At 38.5% G+C, this 24,105-nt stretch overlaps 1 protein-coding gene across 3 annotated transcripts in view; it reads left to right on the top strand.

The window, feature by feature from the left end:
* Positions 1–24,105, top strand: part of ATXN7 (ataxin 7) — a 148,604-nt gene that overhangs the window by 11,740 nt on the left and 112,759 nt on the right. For 2 of the 3 annotated variants that reach the window (XM_090283888.1, XM_090283892.1), the window contains exon 2: positions 13,710–13,791. The exons of the other annotated variant lie outside the window; for it this stretch is intronic. The gene's annotated coding sequence lies outside the window, so the exon portion shown is untranslated. The remainder of the gene's footprint in view (positions 1–13,709; positions 13,792–24,105) is intronic. 3 annotated transcript variants of the gene reach the window in all.

Genomic DNA, 24,105 nt, shown 5'->3' with positions numbered 1-24,105 from the left:
TTTAGAAAATGCAAGTGATTTCCCCTGATGCATAGGATTGTTGGCCAGAGAATCTGGGTGTTCTATCCATGCCTTTGCTGAGGGCAGTTCTAGAACAGTGGTTTACCCACTGCAGAAGCCCCTTTTCTGGTTTCTCAAGGTTCTGAGCTGAATCAAAGATGGGTACACCTGTGTTTGGCCTCTATTACTGTGAGGACACTAGGGTGTAAGGAAGGTATCTAGTAGCCACCTTGGTCATTAGTAGCTGCTTTTGTTTCTTCTTGCTTTGGAGGCCCAGCATCTTTTCATTTCCCCACAGATATCCACAGTGAGGAGCTGACTTACCTCACCCCTTCTAGCAACGATTAGCTCGATTTGAAGTACCTCTTGGAGCCCTTCAGTCTGGCCTTTTTTATTTCCCCATGGTGTAATTATCAGCTTGAGATATAGTCACTTGTCCTCTCAACCCCTAGACTCTTCTTTTAAATGGTCTGCTCTGTTTTCTGCTGTTCAGGTTCACTACCACAAGAGATTTTGAGAGGAGCACTGGTGCTTTTGTTTAATTAGGGTCTCCAGGCAGTTTTCTGTTAACAATAGTGTTGTATATTAGGCTCTTTCCCATGCTTTTAAAGTTTCATTGTAGTCTGAACCATTAATGTGCTCCCAGTGGTGATGTGGTAGTTCTGTTTGGCCAGACCTTTTAGTAAATAGAGAGATCCCTCACTTTTCCCTAGCTTTTAGAACTCTTTCCCAACTTTTAACACTAGTTTTTGAGTTGTCTTTTTAAATTTGTTTCAGGTACTGATCTCTACAGCTTCTAACCATGTTCTATTAAGACTTAACACTAGTCAAAACACTTTTTTTTTTCTCTTACATTTCTAGTTTGTCTTATGGTCTTATTTTTGCAGACATTTTGAACTTTTAGAATCCTGAACTTAATCTGAAAAGAGTGCTAGCAAAATTTTATGTTGAAAAATACATACTTTTATTTCTTTATGTTTTATTCATTGTTGTGTTTAAGTTTTAACATTCTGAACACAAAGGAATTTTTAGTCATCTGGCACATAGCTCCACTTAGATGCTCTAAGAGAAGATATTTAAGACTCCATTCTCTGTCCCCTCCCATCTCCACCCTGTTGTTATTATCATTCTGATAGTTATAACTATAAATCACTTGGAAATCAAAGTTAGAAAAGAGACCATTTGCTATTACATTAGGACAGTTTAAAAGGAATCACTTGTTCAAATTTACTGGCTTCCTAAAGCTAGTAAAGATGTTTATGGTTTCTAAGATTCCCTGTTAATATATTTTAATACTACAAGACAGTGAATTATAACACATGTGTAGCTATTATAGATTATGAGAAACGTAGCTCCCAGAAAAGATAGTATTTCAGTTTTGTGTTTAGAAGTACAAATAGTGATAAACTGAAAAATCAGTTGTCTTATTAAACAGCAGTCATGAACTGGTAGTAGGCAGGTTTCTTAGCATGTCTTTTACTAGCAACGATTAGCTTTCTTTTCCATAGATCTGGTGTCAAGTATTAATCAACTGTCGACTGGAAAGTTTTTATTGGCTAGCATTTGTAGTGGAAGAAACACCAGTCTAGTTTTTATCTGTATAGTCTCTTAGCCATATAACTTCATATGATATTGTCTGTATGGTGTTCTTACAAAGTGAAACAGTTCCATTCCATTTCATGTGTATTGGGAGTACTTCAGAACATGAAAATAGTGAATTTTGACCTTGAAAAGTTTAAATTGTCTCAGTTAAGGTCATGATGTATACCAGAAAAAAAAATTTGTACGTTAAATCCATTTAGCATTCTTGTTTTTCACATTCTGAACGGTATTCTAAGTTTTTTTTAAAGCTCATAAAATCATTATACTATTGAAAACCTTAAAATACACAAGAAATAAGAAATGTAATTTGGATTTTGAGTTTCAAGATTTACATAAATTTGATTTTAATAGAAAACAGATTGCTGAATACTTACAGAGTTTCTGTTTAATAATTTTTCCCTGATTGCACAAATCACACATAGGTGTTTATAAAAATTTGGAGAATTTCATAAACATATAGAAGGAAATAAATGATTCATACTTCTACTCCGAGACTTAACCACTTTTAACATTTGATGTATATCCACCCACTGTTTATAAAAATAGTGGTAGAAATACTCTTATAATGTGAACTCAGTTTTGTTAATCCTGCTGCCTCTCTCAGTTGTTGCCTTCAGGCTGAAGAAAGAGGCTTCCCCACCAGGATGGAAAAAGAGGTCTATCTTTCCCTTTGGCTGGCGATGGTTGGAGTTTAGAACATCTTTTCTGCAGACTGCCATTTATCTGCTTGTCCTTATCTTAGCAACTCTGTCCGCTCTGAATGCCTGCTGGTTGCAGAGAGACATTTGAGATCTTGTTGGAATAGCTTGTTGACATAAGCCACATCAGTTCTTATCAACTCCCTGGAAGAATTCTTTAAATCTGCTCTTGTTCAAAAGAATGCCCCAATATTCAGAAATAATAGTAACCTCTATGTTACTTGTGCCAAGTGAAAGCAAGGTGGAGTGTTTAGAGACTCCCAGGTGATTTCCAATTTTAACATCTAACCTTAAATTCAGTTACCTTGGTAAAAGAAAAATCTGAAGAAGAAGCTTGGAGCAGATTATTGTAGGAGCATATGCTAGTTCTCTCCTGTGGAAAGGAAAGGTGTTAATCTGTTAAAGAGACAGGCAAGGATAAGCAAAGCAAAATTTTCTCATTCTGCTTATCTTTTACTGTAGTGCAGAAGAAAGATTTATCCTGGGATGAAAGAGAGAAAGTAGGAAAGATCATGGGCAGGTGGCTAGTAATATAAGATGGTTGGCTCTCTTTCTGTGTGCCTTGACTAGTGGTAAGCAGATCCTCAGGTCTGAGGAAGTAGCAAAGGCAGGTGACACACAGGGCAACTTCCCCAGGCAGTGGTAAAAATTATTGGTATTTAAGCTGAAAATACAATGCTGACTTTGATTTCAAGCCCTCAGCAAGAGGAAACCCAAGTAGAAGTAAACGTTTTATTCTTGACATGTAACAGACTCCTGCCTGTCAGGCCCTCTTTTCAGCCTTTCAGGAGCGCCTCCTGTGTTCTGCTCTGACCAGTTTAAAAGGTGTCATTTCTGCCTGAGAACTGTAAAAGCTTACATGCAGTGCTTTGTCTGAAGGAATTGCTTTGAAAGATGAATAACCATTGTGATAACTGCTGACAAGCAAAGGAGGAAGGTTGCTGGTTTTACAAGTCTATGTATTTGAATTCTTAGGTCTGGTAGGAAACAGAGTCCAGTGCATAAGGTTTAGGAGACATTAATGAAGAACTTATTTTCAGGTGAGTGGGCAGAGTTAAGGTGACATGGAGTTCCTTCATCCAGAAACTAACAGCAATAAGAAGCTACTATTATCATTAGATCCAAAGGAGCAAAGAGAAGAAATAGCATTCATTCCTGGAGTCCAGGGAGAGAGCTGGAGCCACAAAGGAGGAGCCCACTGGAGGGATTCAGCTACTTACAGAGAATGCACCCCAGGAGAGGGAGGGAATGGGAAGCACTACACTCCACCCCCACTGGCTTTCCACCCTCTTTGATCTCTTTCCAGTGTCTTCTATTGGCCATACCCACTTGGAAGCCTGCCTGCATGAACCCAGTCATGCTACCCATCGAGGTCGGGCTTTGGGGCACAGGGCTGGGTCAGAATGGTGGAAAATTCATCTGGGGATAAAAAAGAGGGATCAAACAGAAAATTACTATCATACCCTAGTCGCATATTCATAATCCTACTTTCATCATTTTATCTCATCATCTTTATCTCCTGAAATCCCAAAAATAAACCTTAGAGCATGTGAATTATTGGTTATGACTCAGTTCTATCTTTTAATATAAGTAGTCCGAACAGTTACCCTACCCTTATCAGAATAATTAAATATTCAAAGAAAGAATCTGAAAAATTATCAAAAGAATTGGAAAATCACTGAAAGACCTTCTGTTGGAGCATTTTGTTCTTGGTTAAAATTAAACCAAGATTTTTAAAAAAAATTATGAATGTGAACTGTACAAATGATCTATCCTAAAATATAAAAATTATATTTTTAATCAGACATTGGTGCAATTGGTTTTTGTTGTTAAAGTTAAGCTTCGAAAGGAAAGTAGAACTTTTTTTATGTCCTTGAATATTATCTCTTCAGATCTCTTTAACTAAGGTAGAATGAATGGGCAAGAAGATTCTTACTCAGCCAATATAAATATAAGAAGGAATTTTTAGTTATTAAAAGCAGGTCTGGCCCTGGCCTGTGTGGCTCAGTTGGAGCGTCATCCTGTAATCAAAAGGTTGTGGGTTCGAGTCCCGGTCAGGGCACATACCTGGATTGTGAGTTCAGTCCTTGGTCTGGGCGTGTACAGGAGGCAACCAATTGATGTTTCATACATCAATGTTTCTCTCCCTTCTTCTTTCTCTAAAAGTAATGAAAAAAAATGTCCTCAGGTGAGGATAAAAAACAAACCAACAACAAAAAAAGCAGGTCTGTTTCAGTCCACAGCTTTATTAAGCATTTAGTTTTGAGAAATGGAAAGGTAAATATTTACTCTGCTTTTCAGAAACTTATGTGTAGTAAAGAAAGGTGTATACTCAACTGTAATAATCAGTGAGGAGCACTTTAATGGAAGCATCAGCTGTGCAATTAAAAAGGCATGCTTTGGTCTGTCTTTACCAGAGACTCTTTCATATGGCTCATACATAGTATCAAAAGTCTGCACTTGGCAAGGTCTGGTCAGAGTGAGCCTTTTTATTACTGATTGTTTCAGCAAGGACAGCCAAGGTTTTGGTGCTTTATTATTCCTTTAAGAATGGATGACATCCAGAATCTTTACCATTTCCTTCAGTGGTCCTCTGATCTGTTCCCATCTTCATCTCCAGTCTCCCCTGGACTTTTAGTTCCTCAGAGTTGCCATGATTCCTCAGTCTTTTGAGATTCCCTTTGCCTCACTGTCTCCTGCCACCCTCATCTCCAAACACCTGTTCTGTCTCCTCGTCCCAATTTAAATGCCACCTCTTCAAGCCTTCCCTGACCTTCCAGACAAAATCCAGAGATCTTGTTACTTACTCTAAAACCCATATGGATTCAGGCACCCCACTCTTATCCTTCTAATGCTTTTCAATTTATCTGTGTAAAGGTTTGATGCCCATCTTCCCTACCAGAATATAAGCACCCTGAGAATAGGATATGTGTCTGCCTGTTTCACAGCGATGTCTTCTTCACCAAGCATGTGCTTAATGGTGCTCAATAAGAATTGAGGAAGGAAGGAAAAGAACTGCTTTCAAGCCCTGACCCCTACCTCTCATTCATCATTTCTGAGATCTTTGGTATCTGGTCACTTGGAGTTTTAATTTCTTTTTTTTTTTTTTTTTTAAGTATATTTTATTGATTATGCTGTTACAGTAGTTCCAATTTTTTCCCCTTTACTCCCCTCCACCCAGTATCTCCCTCCCCCAGAATCCCCCCCCAAGTCCATACCCATGGTTCGTAAAAAATAACTATCCCTCCCTCTCAGATATTAAGACCCTTTGTAATCTTGTAAAGGACAATGGGCGAAGGTCTCAAGCTCCTCTAGCTGCTTCAAGCTGGACATGGTCGTCGTCCTACCTACCCTTGGGTCCAGAAATCCCTAATAAGAGTGGGGGTGTGGAGGGGAGGGTGGCCTTCCCACATGGGGAAGGATCATGTAGACTCCAGGTCAGTTGGCTGTCTCCGGACAACGGCGTGCTTGGTTTAGCAGGCTGGCATCCTTGTTGTGTTCTGGGGGCAACAGATTTGGCAAAAAGGGTTAAAAAGCATCATTCAATCCATAACTACTAGGTGGCAAAAGGCAGGGATTAATTTTTCAATGTTCCACATTAGGAGAAAAAAAAAAAAAAAAAAAAAAAAGGGCTTCTTTGGAGGAAGGTGTGCTAGGCACATCTCTCCTGTCCAAAACCCTTTTGCCCATTTTATTTAGTTTGGGCTGAGGGAAATAGTTTATGTTTCCCCCCTCTCAGACCTCTGGGCCCTTTCTGTCCAAGCCATTAGGATAGAAAAGAGAATTCAGTTTTAAAGTGAAGCCCACAGACCACCCCATTCTTCACCAACTCAGCCATTTAGTTCAGCCAAACTGTTGAGTCTCCGGAGGCAGCGCTGCAGAGAGGATTAAGTGAGGCTTATGCGTACAGACAATCACTCAGGTAATGCGGTCATAGGCTTATGCCCTTTGAAAACAGAAAACACATGTTAATTTATGTAACATAACCAACAAAAAAGTCTCTAAATCTGTAAGACTGTCTTATTGGGAAGACATACAGTTGCAAGGCACTTGACATTCTACTTGCCTGCAACTTGAATCTCTTTGGTGATATCACAGATATGGTTTAATTTTCAAGTGAAACCATTTTTTAAATGAGAAGAAACTTTTAAGACGGTTAGCTGCCCTACTTTACAGTCTGCCACTGATCATTGTGATTTTCCTTGAATACTGATTTTTCTCCCTAAGATTACTCTCCTTGTCTTTAAAGGGACTACATTAAGTCCATTTTTAATTTATCCTGTTCATTTGCATAAGCATAACAAGAGCAGCAAATGATCACTTATGATCTTTAGTTCTGTTTTGCTGGAACTTACCCAAGGAACATTTAGGGTGGCCCTCAGTCTGCTCTTCAGTGCACAGAAGCTGGGCCACATACCTGGCATTCAGCCTTGCCTGTACACACCTGTCCTTTCCAAGTCTTTCTGGTTTTCCATTGTGCCTTAAGGTCCCTTCTAGCCATCTTTCAGGAAAACAACCTTCGTTCCTTCCCTGGAGAGATTGCTGTGGACCGCACAACCAACCATGGCAGCAGGCCTTTTATTTCACGGGCTTTTATTACCTTTGAAAGTCATTCCCAGTTCCTTAGGGCTTTTTGGTAACAACATGAGCCCAAGCATGTCTCCTTTAGGCTTAACATTCCAGTCAAAGGCTTGTTCAGAAAAAGGAACCTCTATTAACAACTGGTCTTATTAGGTCCATGCAAAGAAACTTAAGTCATTACTTACTTGTTTAGAATGCCAAACTCTGGAGAGATCAAATAGGGAGAAAAATATACAACGTGAAGGAAAATCTTTGTCCTAATATTCACTGAACTGGCATTTCCATTCTTCATATTTTCATTTTCCCCCACTAAAAAAAATTTTTTTGTTTGTTTTTCCATTACAGTTGTCTCACTTTTTTTTTTTTTTCCCCTCTTGCTTCCCTGTATCCTGCCCCTCCCTTCCCCCACATTCAGTCCCCACTCAGTTGCCCATGTCTGTGGGTCATTTATACATGTTCTTTGATTTTACACTTCCCCTTCTTACCCCCTTTTCTCCCTCCCCCCTCCCCCCTTGTTACTGTTAGTCTACTGCTTGTTTACATACCTCTGGTTCAATTTTGCTCATTTGTTTGTGTTGTTCATTAGTTTCCTGTAATAGGTGACAGCATAACGTATTTTTCTTTCGTTGCCTGGCTTATTTCGCTAAGCATAATTCTCTCTAGTTCCATCCATGTTGTTGCAAATGGTAGAAGTTCCTTCTTTCTTTCTGCTACATAGAACTCCATTGTGTAAATGTACCACAGTTTTTTGATCCACTCATCTACAGATGGGCATTTAGGTTGTTTCCAGCACTTGGCTATTGTAAATAGTGCTGCTATGAACATTGGAGTGCATAGGTTCTTTTGAATTGGTGTTTCAGGATTTTTCGGATATAATCCCAGTAATGGAATTGCTGGTTCAAAAGGCAGTTCCATTTTTAGTTTTTTGAGGAAATTCCAAACTGTTTTCCATAGTGGCTGCACCAGTCTGCATTCCCACCAGCAATGCACCAGGGTTCCCGTTTCTCCGCATCCTCTCCAGCACAAGTTGTTTGTTGATTTGTTGATTATGGCCATTCTGACTGGTGTGAGGTGGTATCTCATTGTGGTTTTTATTTGCATCTCTCTGATGGCTAGTGATGTTGAGCATATTTTCATATGTCTATGGGCCCTCTGTATGTCTTCTTTGGAGAAGTGTTTGTTCAGGTCCTTTGCCCATTTTTTAATTGGGTTGTCTGTCTTCTTGGTGTTGAGTCGTATGAGTTCTTTATATATTTTGGAGATCAATCCCTTGTCTGAGATGTCATTGGCGAATATATTTTCCCATATGGTTGGTTTCCTTTTCATCTTGCTGATATTTTCTTTAGCTGAGCAGAAACTTTTTAGTTTGATGTAGTCCCATTTGTTTATTCTTTCCTTTATTTCCCTTGCCTTAGGAGATATATCAGTGAAAATGTTGCTACGTGGGATATCTGAAATTTTCCTGCCTATTTTTTCCTCTAGGACTTTTATGGTATCACGGCTTACATTTAAGTCTTTGATCCATTTTGAGTTTATTCTGGTGTATGGTGTAAGTTGGTGGTCTAGTTTCATTTTTTTGCAAGTCCCTGTCCAGTTCTCCCAACACCATTTGTTGAAGAGGCTCTTTTCACTCCATTTGATGTTCTTTCCCCCTTTGTCAAATATTAGTTGACCATATGAACCTGGGTTTATTTCTGGGCTCTCTATTCTGTTCCATTGATCTATATGTCTGTTTTTATGCCAGTACCAGACTGTTTTGATTACCGTGGCCTTGTAGTATAGTTTGATATCAGGTATTGTGATTCCTCCTACTGTGTTCTTCTTCCTCAAAATTGCTGTGGCTATTCGGGCTCTTTTTTGGTTCCATATAAATTTTTGAAGTATTTGTTCTAGGTCTGTGAAATATGTTGCTGGTATTTTAATAGGGATTGCATTGAATCTATAAATTGCTTTGGGTAGTATGGACATTTTAATGATGTTGATTCTTCCCATCCATGAGCATGGTATATGCTTCCATTTATTTGTATCTTCTTTAATTTCTTTCTTCAATGTTATGTAGTTTTCTGAGTACAGGTCTTTTACCTCCTTGGTTAAGTTTATTCCTAGGTATTTTATTTTTCTTGTTGCTATGGTAAATTGAATTTTTCTTTCAGTTTCTATCTCTGAGTTTTTATTGTTGGTGTATAAAAATGCCTTTGATTTCTTAATATTGACTTTGTATCCTGCTATTTTGCCGAATTCACTTATTAGGTCGAGTAGTTTTTTTGTGGAGTCTATAGGGTTTTCTATGTACACTATCATGTCATCTGCAAATAATGACAGTTTTACTTCCTCTTTTCCAATTTGGATGCCTTTTATTTCTCTTTCTTGTCTGATTGCGGTGGCTAGAACTTCCAAGACTATGTTGAATAGGAGTGGGGAGAGCGGACATCCTTGTCTTGTTCCTGATCTCAGGGGGAATGCTCTCAGTTTTTGCCCATTGAGTATGATGTTGGCTTCAGGTTTCTCATATATGGCCTTTATTATGTTGAGGTATGCTCCCTCTATTCCCATTTTGCTGAGAGTTTTTATCATAAATGGGTGTTGTACTTTATCAAATGCTTTTTCTGCATCTATTGATATTATCATGTGGTTTTTGTCTTTCATTTTGTTTATGTGGTGTATTACGTTTATTGATTTATGAATGTTAAACCATCCTTGCATCCCTGGGATGAATCCTACTTGATCGTGGTGTATGATCTTTCTAATGTGTTGCTGGATCCGGTTTGCCAATATTTTGTTGAGGATTTTAGCATCTATGTTCATCAGCGATATTGGCCTGTAGTTTTCTTTCTTTGTTGTGTCTTGACCTGGTTTTGGAATTAGGGTTATACTGGCTTCATAGAATGAGTTTGGCAGTCTTCCCTCTTCTTGTATCTTTTGGAATAGTCTGAGAAGGATAGGAGTTAGTTCTTTCCTAAATGTTTTGTAGAATTCACTTGTGAAGCCATCCGGTCCAGGGCTTTTGTGTGCTGGGAGTTTTTTTATTACTGCTTCAATTTCACTAGCTGTTATTGGTCTATTCAGACTTTCTGCTTCTTCTTGATTCAGTTTGGGAAGACTATAGGTTTCCAGGAATCTGTCCATTTCCTCTAGGTTGTCAAATTTCTTGCCATACAGTTGTTCATAATAATTTCTTATAATCCTTTGTATTTCTGTGGTATCAGTTGTGATTTCTCCTCTTTCATTTCTGATTTTATTTATTTGGGTCCTCTCTCTTTTTTTCTTGATGAGCCTGCTTAAAGGCTTGTCAATTTTGTTTATTTTTTCAAAGAACCAGCTCCTACTTTTGTTGATCTTTTGAATTGTTAGTTTAGACTCTATGTCATTTAATTCTGCTCTGATCTTGATAATTTCCTTCCTTCTACTTGATCTGGGCTTTGCTTGTTTTTCTTCCTCTAGATCTTGTAGCTGTAGGGTTAAATTTTTTATTAGATATTCCTCTAGCTTTTTTAGGTAGGCCTGTATTGCTATGAACTTTCCTCTTAGGACTGCTTTCGCTGTATCCCATAGGTTTTGGGTTGTTGTGTGTTCATTATCATTAGTTTCCAGAAACTTTTTGATTTCTTCCTTGATGTCATTGTTAACCCATTCATTATTTAATAGCATGTTATTCATTCTCCATGAGTTTGAATGTTTTTGAGTTTTTTCCTTGAGGGTGATTTCCAATTTTAAGCCATTGTGATCTGAGAAGATGCTTGATATAATTTCAATTTTCTTGAATTTGTTAAGGCTTGTTTTGTGTCCTACCATGTGGTCTATCTTTGAAAATGTTCCATGTGCACTTGAGAAGTATGTATATTTTGCTTCTTTGGGGTGAAAACTTCTATATATATCGACTAAGTCCATTTGATCTAGGGTGTTGTTCAGTGCCTCCATATCTTTGGTGTTTCTTTGCTTCGAAGATCTGTCCATTGTTGACAATGGGGTGTTAAAGTCCCCTACTATGAGTGTGTTGTTGTCTATATCTTTCTTGGAGTCTTTCAAAAGTTTCCTTACATATTTGGGTGCTCCTAAGTTTGGTGCATATATATTTATAAGGGTTATATCTTCTTGATGGATTTTTCCCTTAAGTATTATGAAATGCCCTTCTTTGTCTCTTTTTATGGACTTTGCTGTGAAATCTGTTTTGTCTGATATAAGTATTGCTACCCCGGCTTTTTTTTCATGTCCATTTGCTTGGAATACATTTTTCCATCCCTTTACTTTCAGTCTGTGTAGATCTTTTGTTCTAAGGTGGGTCTCTTGTAGACAGCATATATGTGGGTCATTCTTTCTAATCCATTCAGCTACCCTATGTCTTTTAATTGGAGCGTTTAATCCATTTACATTTAAGGTTATTACCGATAAGTACTTATTCATTGTCATTTTTCCCCTTTGTACTCGTGTTCTTCTCTGTCTCTCTCTGTTTCTTTATCTTCTTAGAGCAGACCTTTTAGCATCTCTTGCATTGCTGGTTTGGTGGAGATGTATTCTTTTAGCCTTCTTTTGTCTTGGAAGCTCCTTATTTCACCCTCCATTTTGAATGAGAGCTTTGCTGGGTATAGTATTCTAGGTTGTAGGCCTTTGTTTTTCATTGCTTGGAATACTTTTTGCCATTCCCTTCTGGCTTGTAGTGTTTCTGCTGAGAAATCTGATGATAGCCTTATTGGAGTACCCTTGTATGTTATTAGTTGTTTTTCTCTTGCTGCTTTTAGGATCCTCTCTTTGTCTTTGAATGTTGCCATTTTAATTATGATGTGTCTTGAGGTGGGCCTGTTGGGGTTCATCTTCATTGGGACCCTCTGTGCTTCCTGGACTTGCGTGACTCTTTCTCTCGTCATGTTAGGAAAGTTTTCTGTCATTAGTTTTTCAAAGAGGTTTTCTATCCCTTGCTCTTCTTCTTCTCCTTCTGGAATTCCTATGATACGGATATTATTACGTTTCATGTTGTGCTGCAGCTGTCTTAGAACCTCTTCAGTCTTGTTCAGTCTTTTTTCATTTTGTTGCATTGTCTGGGAGTTTTTGTGTAGGTTGTCCTCCAGCTCGCTGATCCGATCTTCTGCTTCCTCTAGCCTGCTTTTAATTCCTTCTACTGTGTTCTTCAATTCAGAGATCGTATTTTTCATTTCCTCCTGGCTCTTATTGATAGCTTCTATGTCCTTTTTCATGCTCACGTAATTTTCTGTGAGTTCCTTGTAGTTTTTCTGGAGTTCTTTGAAGTTTCCGCTGAGCTCATTCAGCTTCTCCATAATCCATGTTTTGAATTCCATATCTGATAGTTCGCTCCCCTCTATTTCATTTAGCACTCTTTCTGGGGATTCTACCTTTCCTTTTGATGGGAGGTTGTTTCTCTGTCTCCCCATTTTTTTGACTCCTATTGTTTGTTGGTGCTTCTTGGAATGATCTGCACTTCCTGGATCTGCCTCTGGTGGCGTCAGATCATGTACCAGTCTGGCCCTAGGCAGCCTGTTGGAGACTTCCAGGGATCTACTGTTGTTGTCTGTCTTCTTTGATTGTTAATCTATTCAATCTGTGATTAGCTGTCAGGCTTAAGGACTGTGGGTGTGGCAGCTTAATTCCTGCAGGCAGGGCTTTTGCTTCCCCTCAGGCTGACGCCACTTGGAGGGGAATGGTCTACCCGCAGTACTGGGGATGAGTCAGCACTGGGACCCAGTCAGCTGCTCCTCCAGTTCTCCCCTCAAAGCCACCGTGCCAAATTCTCCCCAAGTGTCTCCAGTCCTCTCTGCCTTCCCTCTGCTTGAGCCCAGGGTAAGTGGTGGCCAAAATATTTTCGTATGTGATCCACTTAAGAGCTCTTTTTCTCCTGCTGTTTCTCTCCGGCTAGCAAGAAAGCCTGTGACTTTTCGCTTTTCACAGCTGATACTATTTTACTTTCCACTCTGTCGCTGTAGGCTGGGAAGCCCAGCTGGGGGTTTAGACCCTGCCCTTCTCAGGGGGAATCCCCGGCTGCTGAGCTGTTTCTCAGTCCCTTCAGCAGCAACCCGTGTGAGCCCAGCCAGCCCTTCCGCGTCTCCGCACTCCCTACCGGTCACGTTGTGATGTAGCGGCCTTTTCTGTCTCTCCGTGGTTATAAGACTTCTTTCCAGCTAGTGTTCCGTTGGTTATTCCAGATGATTTCTCCAAAATTAAGTTGTAAATCCAGACTGGTCCTGGGAGGAGGTTAGTGTAGCTTCCACTTACTCCTCCGCCATCTTGGATCTCTGGAGTTTTAATTTCTTATCTGCATAAGGAGATAATAATGATAATGGCACTTAGTAATATTAGTGCTAGGCACTGTGCTTTCCTTGTGTCATCTCAGTTCACCTTCACAGAGCTGAATGACTTGCTTGAGGTCACACATTTTGTAAATAGATAACAGGATTTAAATCCTGGTCTGTTTAATTCCAGAGAGGGATTGTTCTTCTCCAGGCTTTTGGTAGATTGTCCTGGGGACTGTAATGTGCAGGGGAGATGCCCATGCTGAGAATGTTGACATTAATGAAGAAGCAGGCTAGAGATCTCTTAAACAGTTTTAGGAACTCAGAGTGTGAAAGTAACTCCACTTAGATGAAGTGACTTCGAACCTGAGTAATGAAGTTAGCTGCTGGGTCTGGAAGCAGCCTGCAGAGCAAACAAATGCCCTCTGGCATGAACTGGGGCCAGAGAGTGGAGAGCCTTGCTAACTTGGCCAGGGAGTTTGCTACTTTCTGTAAAATGCTGCCTGGAGACCTTGATGGGTTTTATGTATTGAAAATATTGTGGAAGCAGAAATGTCCAAAACCCTTCTCACAGTTTGTGTCCTTTTAGGAATGGAAGCATTTTAGCTGATTCTTCCATTCTACTGCAGCACCCAGCCCAGCAGTGTTTGGAAAGGAATCAGCTGTGTGAGGTAAGGAATGGATATTTACATTCAAGTGTTCGGTATAATCCTGTTGTTGTTTGTTCTTGTTTTTTGTAAGGGTAGATTGCTTAGCTCAGATGAGTGGCAACCTTGCAGAAGTTACTTCACCTCTTTGGCCTGTTTCTCATTTGGAAATGAAGGATAATTAAACTATCTACTTCATAGGTTTGTTGTGCAACATCCACACAGTGCTTAGCACCAAATAAGCTTTCCAGCAATGTTAGTTGTATTGTTGTTAATATTTCCTGCCTGTTCTGGCTCATGCCTCTTGAATCACTATGCATTGTTTATTTATCAAAGGTTGACAGTGACACAGGAATTGACATTTTCAAAAATCATAATTTTGGGGTTTACAAAGATAGTAAAATTGAAAATGAAAAAAAAACACACACACACAAGGAACCACCTTAGTGTGGTGGTCCTAGTGTTTCCTACGTGCATTTATGATGAAATGCAAAATATGAACATGAGCTAATTCTTATAGAACCATTGTGTGTGCCTGGACTAAGTTTTCCATGTGTTCTCTCTTGAGAAGTAGGTTTGATTATATTATTTTACAGATAAGGAAGTTATGACCCTTCTTTCTAAGAAATTATCAGACAACTATAGAGGTAGACATTAAACCATGTGCTTCTTCAAACCGTTTTGTGTCCTCAGCATTGTAAAGGCTAATTTATCTTCTATCCACCTCAGCATTTTTGCCAGGAGGGAAAAATGGAAACAGGCCTCTTAACTTTTTCTAATATGTTAGATTAATTAAAAACACGAGGCATAGTATACTGCCTAGTGCATACTAGAGGCTCAGGAAATTTTTATTGAATACAAATATTAATCAAATTGGGTGAAAAATAAAAGGATGACAAAGAAAAGCAGTATTAGATGCTGGGCTTGGCCTACTTCATATTTAAAAAAAAAAGTGTGAGGTCACAAATTTTTATTAGCATAGCCCAGTAATTTTCAACCTTTTTCATCTCATGGCACACATAAACTGATTACAAAAGTTATGTGGCACACCCAAAAATATATTTTTTGATGATCTGACAAAAAAGTTGGTATAGTTTTGATTTATTCATACCAGATGGCTATTGTTGTGTTGGCTGTTGCATTTTTATTTGCCAATATAAGGGAAAAGAGGTCAGTGCCCCTAAGTAGTCAGGTATTGCATATTTTAAAAATTCTTGCGGCACACTGGTTAAAAATCGCTGGCATAGCCTATTTACACAGACTAAAGGTTGGAATCTGAGGATCCGAAGTTAAGAAATTTCCAGTGTGTGTTGCAGGGTATTAACTTAGTCTGTGCAGTTTAGTTATCTACAGAAATCTGTTTGCTTCCCATTAGGTACCTCCACAGCCCAAGAAGCTCCTGGCTCTGTCTTTGTGTTGGGCTGATTAGTCTCAATGAAGAAAAACTGTACATTAAAATATACATACCATAAATTGGAAGGTGTAGCTGCTGCTGTAAGGCACCATTATTGTATTTTAAAGCAAGATTTGACTGATATTTGTTTTTTCCTTTAGCTCATGTGATTAAGAGTTGACATAAAATAAGTACCATTTAATGGTAATGGAGAGAGGAAGCAGGAAACCTGATTATAGGACATCAAGCGTTCTGCATTTAATTCTAGATTTCTTCTCCCTTTCCCCAACAACAGAAAAAAAAAATATTTTTTCTGGAAGAACTTCATTATGATAAGGCATTTATTGGCCGTATCAAACCTGAAAGGGGGACAGTTAGATGGTAATTTGATTACTAAGTATCTTCATGGTTTATCGTGCCACAAAATGAAGATACTTAGGGAGATAATTATAAATAAAATATACAGTATAAGTAAAATACATAATGTCATATATGTAGTAAAATAAATATTACTATAAATGTGAACATATAAAAATATGTAATATAACTATAATAAAATTATATGAAACAAATACCCATGAGTCTATACTGATATAAATAAATGATTGAATACATACGCAAATAGAAGAGAATAGATAAACCTTCCACTTTGAAGAATTCTAAATGATTTATGTGATAATTCCCTGAAAGGAGGTGAAACATAACTGCCTATTTCTTAAATATAGACTGTACATAGTTACTTCCTTCCAAAGAGTATAGTATGGAAAGTGGAAGAAAAAAGAATAACTTTATAATGGAGAAACCTGCCAAACAGTACTTCAGTCAGATGATTAAGTTAACATGAACAGTGATAAGTGTGGCCTTGATGTGATGTGATAAAAATGGTTACCTCTGTGGTCTTCCTTCCTAAGTCCCATAATCCCATTATCATCATGAGAAAACCTTTAGACAAAGGATTGGAGACTTTCTACAAAATACCTTACTAGTACTCTTGCTCAAAATTGTTGTCAAAGTCATCAAAAAGGCATAGTCTGGAGAAACTGTCACAGTCTAGAGGAGGAGTAAGGTGACCTGACAGCTAAGTGACCTGACAGCTAAATATAATGTGGGGATCCTGGATAGGATCCTGGAACAGGAAAAAGACATAAGCAAAAACTAAGGAAACTTGAAGTATGGACTTTAGTTAATAATAATGTGTCAATATTGGTTCATTAGCTGTGACAAATGTAGCAAACTGATATAAGAGGTTAATGATGGGAAACCAAATATAGGGTATGTAGGAACTCTGAATAATCTTAACAACTTCTCTGAAAACATAAAGCCATTCTAAAAGTAAAAGTTATTTTTAAAAAAAGATGATGATAAGAACAAGTCTATGGTTCAAGTTTAATTTTCATCATGCTGGGAGCCTGAAGTAAATAAAACAGCACTTGGTATTCTGGCCAGATTATGGTGTAGAAGTGGGGCAGCTCTTCCTCACTGCTGTCCTGTAAAGCCATGGGAGTTTGCCTGCAGAATCAGACAATGCAGTATTTCTTAATGTTCTTCCATGGAATTTCCTACTGGCATGACTTTTACCCCCTTTGCTTCTGCCCAGTAGCAGTCCCTTGAGTGGCATTTGCTGTCCTAGTTAATCAGAGGATAGAATAAATGAAAACTCTTCTCTTCCCCTCCTAAGAAGTTTCAATGGACTCTGGAAATGTAGGTCAAATTGCATCACCACAGAAGGGAGTGAGCAGGAAGGTATGTATGAGTACTGCCAACCTCTCTTTAAATTCTGAGTCACGATGAACCAGTATTGAGCAGCTTAGTTGTGAGGTATAGGGAATTGGCAGTTATGGTGATTTAAAAAAAAAACTCTGTCTAAAGCCCTAGTGAAAATAACTTACACTGACTTTGTTTAATTTGCATCTCCTAGCTTCTAGAATTCTTTTTGTCTCTTATTTGTTATTGGCACATTGTAGCATTTTATATTAATTTAGCTAGAGAGATGGTTGGATTGTAGAAACTCTTGCCATGTGTACATTTTTAAAAAATCTCTTTTTTGGTAATCATATAAATTTAATTAATGCATTTTGAGAATTATATATAATATGCTCAGTGGAGTCTTGATTAGCATTTAGAAATTACAAAATATGTTTTTTATTTTTGTTATGTTTAAAGAATGCTGTTTCATAGTTCTCTATTTTTAATGCTTAAAAAACATTAAGATATAAGATTTTGAGATATAAGAAGTCTCTAAATACCTTTTTTTATTTTTACACATTGTACGCTATCTGCCCTTTGTAAGACATTCAGATGTTGGCTGCTAGTGTGGTCCCTGTGGCTGACATTGTCGTGAGCAGTAAGCATCCTGACAGTAACGCCTACTGCGCTCAACTCCATTTCCACTCTCCCCTTGCCTATATCAAGATAATTGGTAGTTCATCTGTATACAAAATGGAAAGTCATAGAAAATTTATTTGCAAAAGTTTGGGTATTATCTGGTCTTATAGATTGAATATGTTATTCTGTGAAATATGTTTATCATATACATTTAGCTAATTTTAACTTTTTATTTTGAAATAATTGTAGATTCATGGGGAGTTGCAAAGATAGTAAAAGAGGTCCTGTTTACTCTCTAGTTTCTCTCATTGATTTTATCTTACCTAAGTATATAGTACAATATCAAAACTGGGAAATTGACATTGGCAGAAAATATGTATGTAATTTTATGTTATTTTATCTTGTGTAGATTCTTGTAACCACTACCATAATCAAGATACAGAACTATTCCATCAAAAATCTCTCCCTTGCTGCCCCCGGTAGTCACATTTATTTCCGTTATCTTCACAGTCCCTAACTCCTGGCAACTACTAATCTGTTCTCCAACTCTATAATTTTGTAATTTGAGGAATATTACATAAACGTGATATTTTGAGATTGGCTTTTTTCACTCCGCATTTTAAAAAGAATTTTTCTTTAAAAGACTATGTTAACATTTTTAAAGAATATTTATTTTTCAAAGAAATTTTTACCCAGAGCTTGATTAATTTTCACACCTCCATTTTACTAGCTTGGGTGTTCTATACTCTGTGTTGCTATATTTGAACAACCATTAAAGTCGTATGTGCCAGTGTAATACCTGATTATAGCATTAACCTTATTGCCTGCTGTGAAGGCTGATACCATGAAGTTAAAGGGAAAATTACCTCAGGAAAAGCCTGTCAACAAAGTAGGTATTACAATTGATTACTGAGTATGGGTAAGATGTCTAAATGTGTAATTAAAGTATACCAAATCAAGTAACTGACCCATATTTGGGTTTCATTTAATCATAAAAGAACTCTTTAAAGAAGAGAAACTTTTTGGAAGATACTTAAATGAACAGCAGTTGAAATATGTACATTAATTAGTAAATGTAAAGATCATGTCACAGAATTGTTATATGTAGTTAGTGTGAAATGTCACCATATGAAAGCCAGTGTCTACAGCCTATTAATCAGATTATTTTAATGTCTTACGTAGGAAATGGAGTTCTGTGGGTAGATGAGGACTGAAAACAGACAGCCTCAGAATGAACAAATCTTCATCAGATGCCAGTATGTTGTTTTCTAACAAAATATAAAAAATATTCTTGGAACTGTAGGAGGGCATGTTAGTGTTTGGCTACAAATAATGATATCAGGGTTCTCGGGAATCCCATGTGGCTAGACATATGAAACTGAGTCCCACAGCACAGAGTCCCACGGCACTATTTTGCACCTCACTAGCAGTGAAGGTGAGGGTGTGAGCCCTGGCTTCTAGGCTTGCCCAGAATCCGTGTTCCTGAAGATTGTGTCAGGACAGATTTTTATGAATGGGATCATGTAACTGTGTGACTGGCAATTGGTCTTCATTTGACTCTAGCTCCTACGTTTTAGATGGTTTTCCTTTCATATAGGAACATATTCTTTGTAATTAAAATCAGCCTGTACTTATGAGCATAACATATTTCTATTGATCATCTTTGTTTTACTCGAGCAGTATATGATTATATTTTAAGTAGCTATTGGGATGGAAGAAAAGGGAAGTGATCATTTATCGATCACTGAATGTCTGTCAGACACTGTTCTGTTTATGTACATTTATACATTAATTACAGTATTGAAAAATTGCACTAATGATACTCAGTAAGTCATGGATCTGAAATAAACAGCATACTACATACTAAGTAACTCTTCCTAACAGACCTTTTTTTTTGTTAGGTTTATTTAAGAGGTGCGTTACCCAGAACGCAATACATATTATATATTATATATATAATACGTATAATAACTTAAAAATATATAATATATAATATGTATAATCATTTTTAAATATATTAATTTGTTCATGAGGCAGTGTGTAAATAATATGGAATCTAGATATGTAAGACCTACCCCTTTTCTTAACAACTTTCTATCCAGTTGAAGAAAACAAGTTACAAGTACAAGAAAAATCATCTAACTACAAGAGTAAAACTGCTTAACTTATCAACACAACCCATAATTAATTATCAAATAAATTTTTCAGATTGTAAAGGCTATAAATGTTCAGAGTAGGAAACAGTTATTGATTTCTGACCCTTGATTTTGTCACCTGCAAAATGCAGGTAATACCTATCTCATAGTGAGAAGCAAATAAAATATGTATGTAAAGACCTAATATAATGACTATTACTTAGTAGACCTTCAATAAATTATAGCTGTGCTATCAATAATGAAAATTCTTAATTAGGACAGTAGTACTGTATTTGGGTAGGTGGACTGCTTTTGCTACCCAAAACCTCAGTAGCTTAATACAATATATGTTTATTTCTCACTCAAATCACAGCTCAATGTGGATTGGCAAGGACCCTCTTGCTTCACTAAGTCATTCAAGGGTGAAATTCTGTGGTTCTGTCCACCTCTAGGTGCTGGAGGCCCTCTATACTTGACCAGCAGATAGACAAGATAAAGACAATGAGGTTTTCATGGGCCAAGCCTAGAAGTGGCACCCAGCCTTTCTTTTCACATTTTAGGACTCAGTCACATAGCTATGCCTTACCACAATGAATACTAGAAAATTTAGTTTACTTGTGTGCTCAGAAAGATGAGAATGTGGATATAGGTAAGCAATGGCAATCGCTATCACAAGTACTATTTTAAAAGGCTTAAAAGAAGAGGAGGGGTTTTTCTTGAATCTTTTAGAGAAGTGAAATTTGTAATAGGTTGCCCAGCCTGCCTTTAAGTAGCATTATTTAAAAAGGTAGAGTAGAAGAATATTTTTAAAATACTGCAAGCATTTTTAATTAAATTACACACTTAATCCACTAGCCACTACCTTTTAACTTACCCTGGCTGGTTTGGCTCAGTGGATTGAGCGTCGGCCTGCGAGCTAAGTGTCGCTGGTTCGATCTTCCAGTCAGGGCACATCAGAGAAGGAAAACTCAGATTCCAAAAAACCTCCGCTGCCTTGCGGCATACCTCTTCAGGGGAAAGGCTAAGGGAGTAAACCCCGACAGAAAATCCGGAGCCGGAGTCCCTAAGGCGGTTTGACGTTGTAGTCAACACCGGCAACTCCTGCGGCGCACCTGAAGCCAAGCTGTATTGACTCCGTCTTTCCCTTGGATCCTTCAGCTGCGAAGAGAGGGGGGGTCTGCTGCATGGGCAACAGCAGACCCTCCATATCACCCTGCCCAGGCTCTGTAGCTTCAGCTTCACTGGAGAGGACACTCCAGCGACATCGCAAGATGTCGATTCAACACGGGAGGAGACAGATACCGTGTCACTCCCGAGTTGGACTGCACAGCCATTCTCGGCGGTGCAGATAGACTCTTAAGAAGCTACACCATCGTCTCTCGAGACGGACGGCTGCTGACGACGACGACGACGACGACGACGACGACTACCTTTTAACTACTATAGCCCTCCATTTCCACACTTAAAAATATTCATCATAGAGTTATGTTGAAGATTAAACAAGACAGTGCATGTAAAGTTCTTTATACAGTGTCTAGCCCAAAGTAAATACTCAGGAACTAAGTTGTTATTATTATTGGTAGTTTTATTAATAATTATGGCTCCAGAGCTGAATACTTACTAGCTGTTCATTTACTTATTTGACATCTTTTACAAAGGACCATGTTAGACTAGCAAAGAATGACTCAGCTGAGGATATTTATGTGAATTTTAGAATTCTGTAACTCCAGGACAATAGGAGATTAATGTTCCCCTGGCACAATAGTGAGGGAGAAGCCTTCTCTTCTCCACGCACCCCCCGCCCCCCGCCCCAGGCTCCCTTACCCTCAGTCAACTCCACATACTTGATTCCCCTATTAAGAGGACAAGAGCATTGCACTTTAATTTACCTCTCACCCCTCATTCCCCTTCCTCAGAATTGAGGTCTGTAGAGGAATTTGGCTGGGACAAGTGAGAGTAAATGCCAGAACAGCTACTTATTGCTCAGGCCTAATTGCAAGTCCTTAGCAAGACAAGAATATCCCACCCCAGGCACATGTTAACCTGAGTGGGCATAGCTGTCAAAGCCTGTGGTTCTACCTAATCCAATTCTATTCAGCAGGCATATATTAACACTTACAATGTCAGGATCTGAGGATACAAGGATGAAATGAAAAGTTGTAGACATTGCCTCTAAGAAGTCCACTTTGGGAGATAGGTGTGTTGACCAGAAGAGATTTTATCTGAGCTCGGTTTTCAAAGCTGGATGTGAGTTACTTACAAGGTGGGAAGAAAGGAGTTCACAGTGGTGGGAATAGTAGGTGTGGAGAATAGGGGTAGGGAGTGCTGTGGTGGGTGGCAATGGAAGGAATGGTTTTAAGCTCAGGCCTACACTACTGTTTCACTTCTGCCCTTTATTGGCCTCATCTCACAAGCGTCAGTTTTCTCTCTGTTAAAGGTGTATAGTAAAAGTTGCTGTATCATAGACCTGGGAGAATTAAATGAGATGATACATGGGTTAATACCAGGCACATATTAAGTGCTTAGTAAATACCAGCTGCTACTACTCTTATTGTTATGTGCTTTTGTAAATCATCCTGAAAATGTACTGAATTGACTGACCAAGGATTTTGGCATAGAGACAAATTGGAGAACTACTGGAAATTTTATTATCTTTGGTTCTCTCTTTGGCTAATGGTGAAATAGTGTGCTATAGTCACAGTTGATGGGGAAATGGTTTGCTGACCCCTGAGTTAAAAGGAAAAGGAGCCTAGTTAACCTCAGGGAAGCCTGGTAGGGAGGACTTGAGGTAGGAGAGCTGTGGGACCTTAAACAGTGAAGGGAGTGCAGGATGGCAATACGGAATCCTTTGGAGAGGAGAGGGATGGGTATGTACAGATATGTAGATGCTGTCAGAAAACGGAGGCTCCTTTAAAAATGTTAAGACTGTGAGGAGTTTCATATAGGGTCAGGAAAGTGCTAAAACTAACTGCAGGGATGAAAATGTATCCATGAAACTTAGTCCAGAGGTGTTGTAGTTCTTCCTTGTAAGTGGTTTCATCTCCCTCTTTACCATTTGTATTCAAACTCTCATTTGGTGTTCAATGGGCTGACTCTGAGAGCAGTACCTATAGTTCATTAGGTACAGAAACTCCAGCTGAGCTTTGAAGTGGGGGAGGGATGCCCAGGAGCACGATTGAAAAGATAGGTTGTGTGGAAGATAGAGGTTCGTTCTGAAATTTGCTTTGCAAGGGAGAAAAGCAAAGTGGAACTTGGGTAGGATGAATGTGAGTAAACTAGGGACCCTATTAATTCAGATTTCTATAGAATATCCCTACTGCTGACATGTAACCTGCTTTTAAAATTTGTGGGTTTTCGCCATGGCCTGTGTGGCCCAGTTCGTTGGGCATCGTTCTGCAAACTGAAAAGTTGTCAGTTTGATTCGCGGTCAGGGTCAGGTCCCAGATTGAGGGTGTGTAAGAAGCAACCAATCAATGTTTCTCTTTCACATTGGTATTTCTCTCCCTCTCTCTAGAATCAATAAACAGAAAAACTTTTTCTTTTTTAATCTGTGGTTTTTCATTTGGAAGAAGAAACTTAGGAAAACAACATAAGCTCAGAGTCACGAGCTTCACTGCCTATAGGAGACAGGCCTGGCAAGAAAATAAGTGATGCAGAAAGGTGGGTGCCTTAGAAAGTACATGCCCAATGACAAGAGGCTGCGTGAAACACAGCATCACCTGGTTGTCCCCAAGCAGATTTTTGGACATTCCAAGAGAAATTGGGTATATGAAATTTTATGTGAATCTTCCCAAAGTTTAAATATTAGCAACAAATTTCTTTAGTTTTTTTCCTCTAAGATCACCAAAGAGACAAAAAATGTGAACTAATTTAGGCCTCTGGACTTTCTGTTTGCAGTGAGTGTCAGAGTAGAGAGAAATGCATAGCACAAAGAGTTAGGTGGCTCAACCGAACACACTGCTGATTCCACTGCCAGGCACAGTACCTGTCAGGAGCACACACTTAACACAGTTTTATTGAATAAAGAGACCAGCTTGTGTGAACCTGCCTTGGTTTTCAGTCTTTTTACACATAGAATGGAGAGATAGGAGTTAGCCTTCCCTCAGCTCTAGTGTAGAAGACAGAATTAAGTCAAAACTTGTGGGGCCCACCTCTCTAGATTTCTCTTCCCTTTCATGCCTCCCTAAGCACCCAGGGTGCCATTCTCACATTAAAGCTCCATGGTTTGCCTAGAATTTAAGAAAGTTTATTAAAAAGAAAGTAAGACTGCTCGATACATCCTGTGTTTTTTTTTCTTCCCTTTATCATGGTTAAGTAGGTTTTTTCTTAGTTTTTCAGAATCTGTTATGTAACTAGAATATTCCAGATTATGCCTTTCAGAGTCTTAAAAGGACATAGAGGTTTTACTCCATGAAAATAAGTCATTTTCTCTCTGAAAGTTGATACAACACTGCCCGTGTAACAGTGTATGGGCTTTTCTTTGTT

The sequence above is a fragment of the Furipterus horrens genome, unplaced genomic scaffold (assembly GCF_987537825.1).
Source record: "Furipterus horrens unplaced genomic scaffold, mFurHor1.1.pri manual_scaffold_7, whole genome shotgun sequence".
In the NCBI taxonomy this organism is placed as follows: Eukaryota; Metazoa; Chordata; class Mammalia; order Chiroptera; family Furipteridae; genus Furipterus; species Furipterus horrens.
This window is presented reverse-complemented; position numbering and strand designations above follow the sequence as displayed.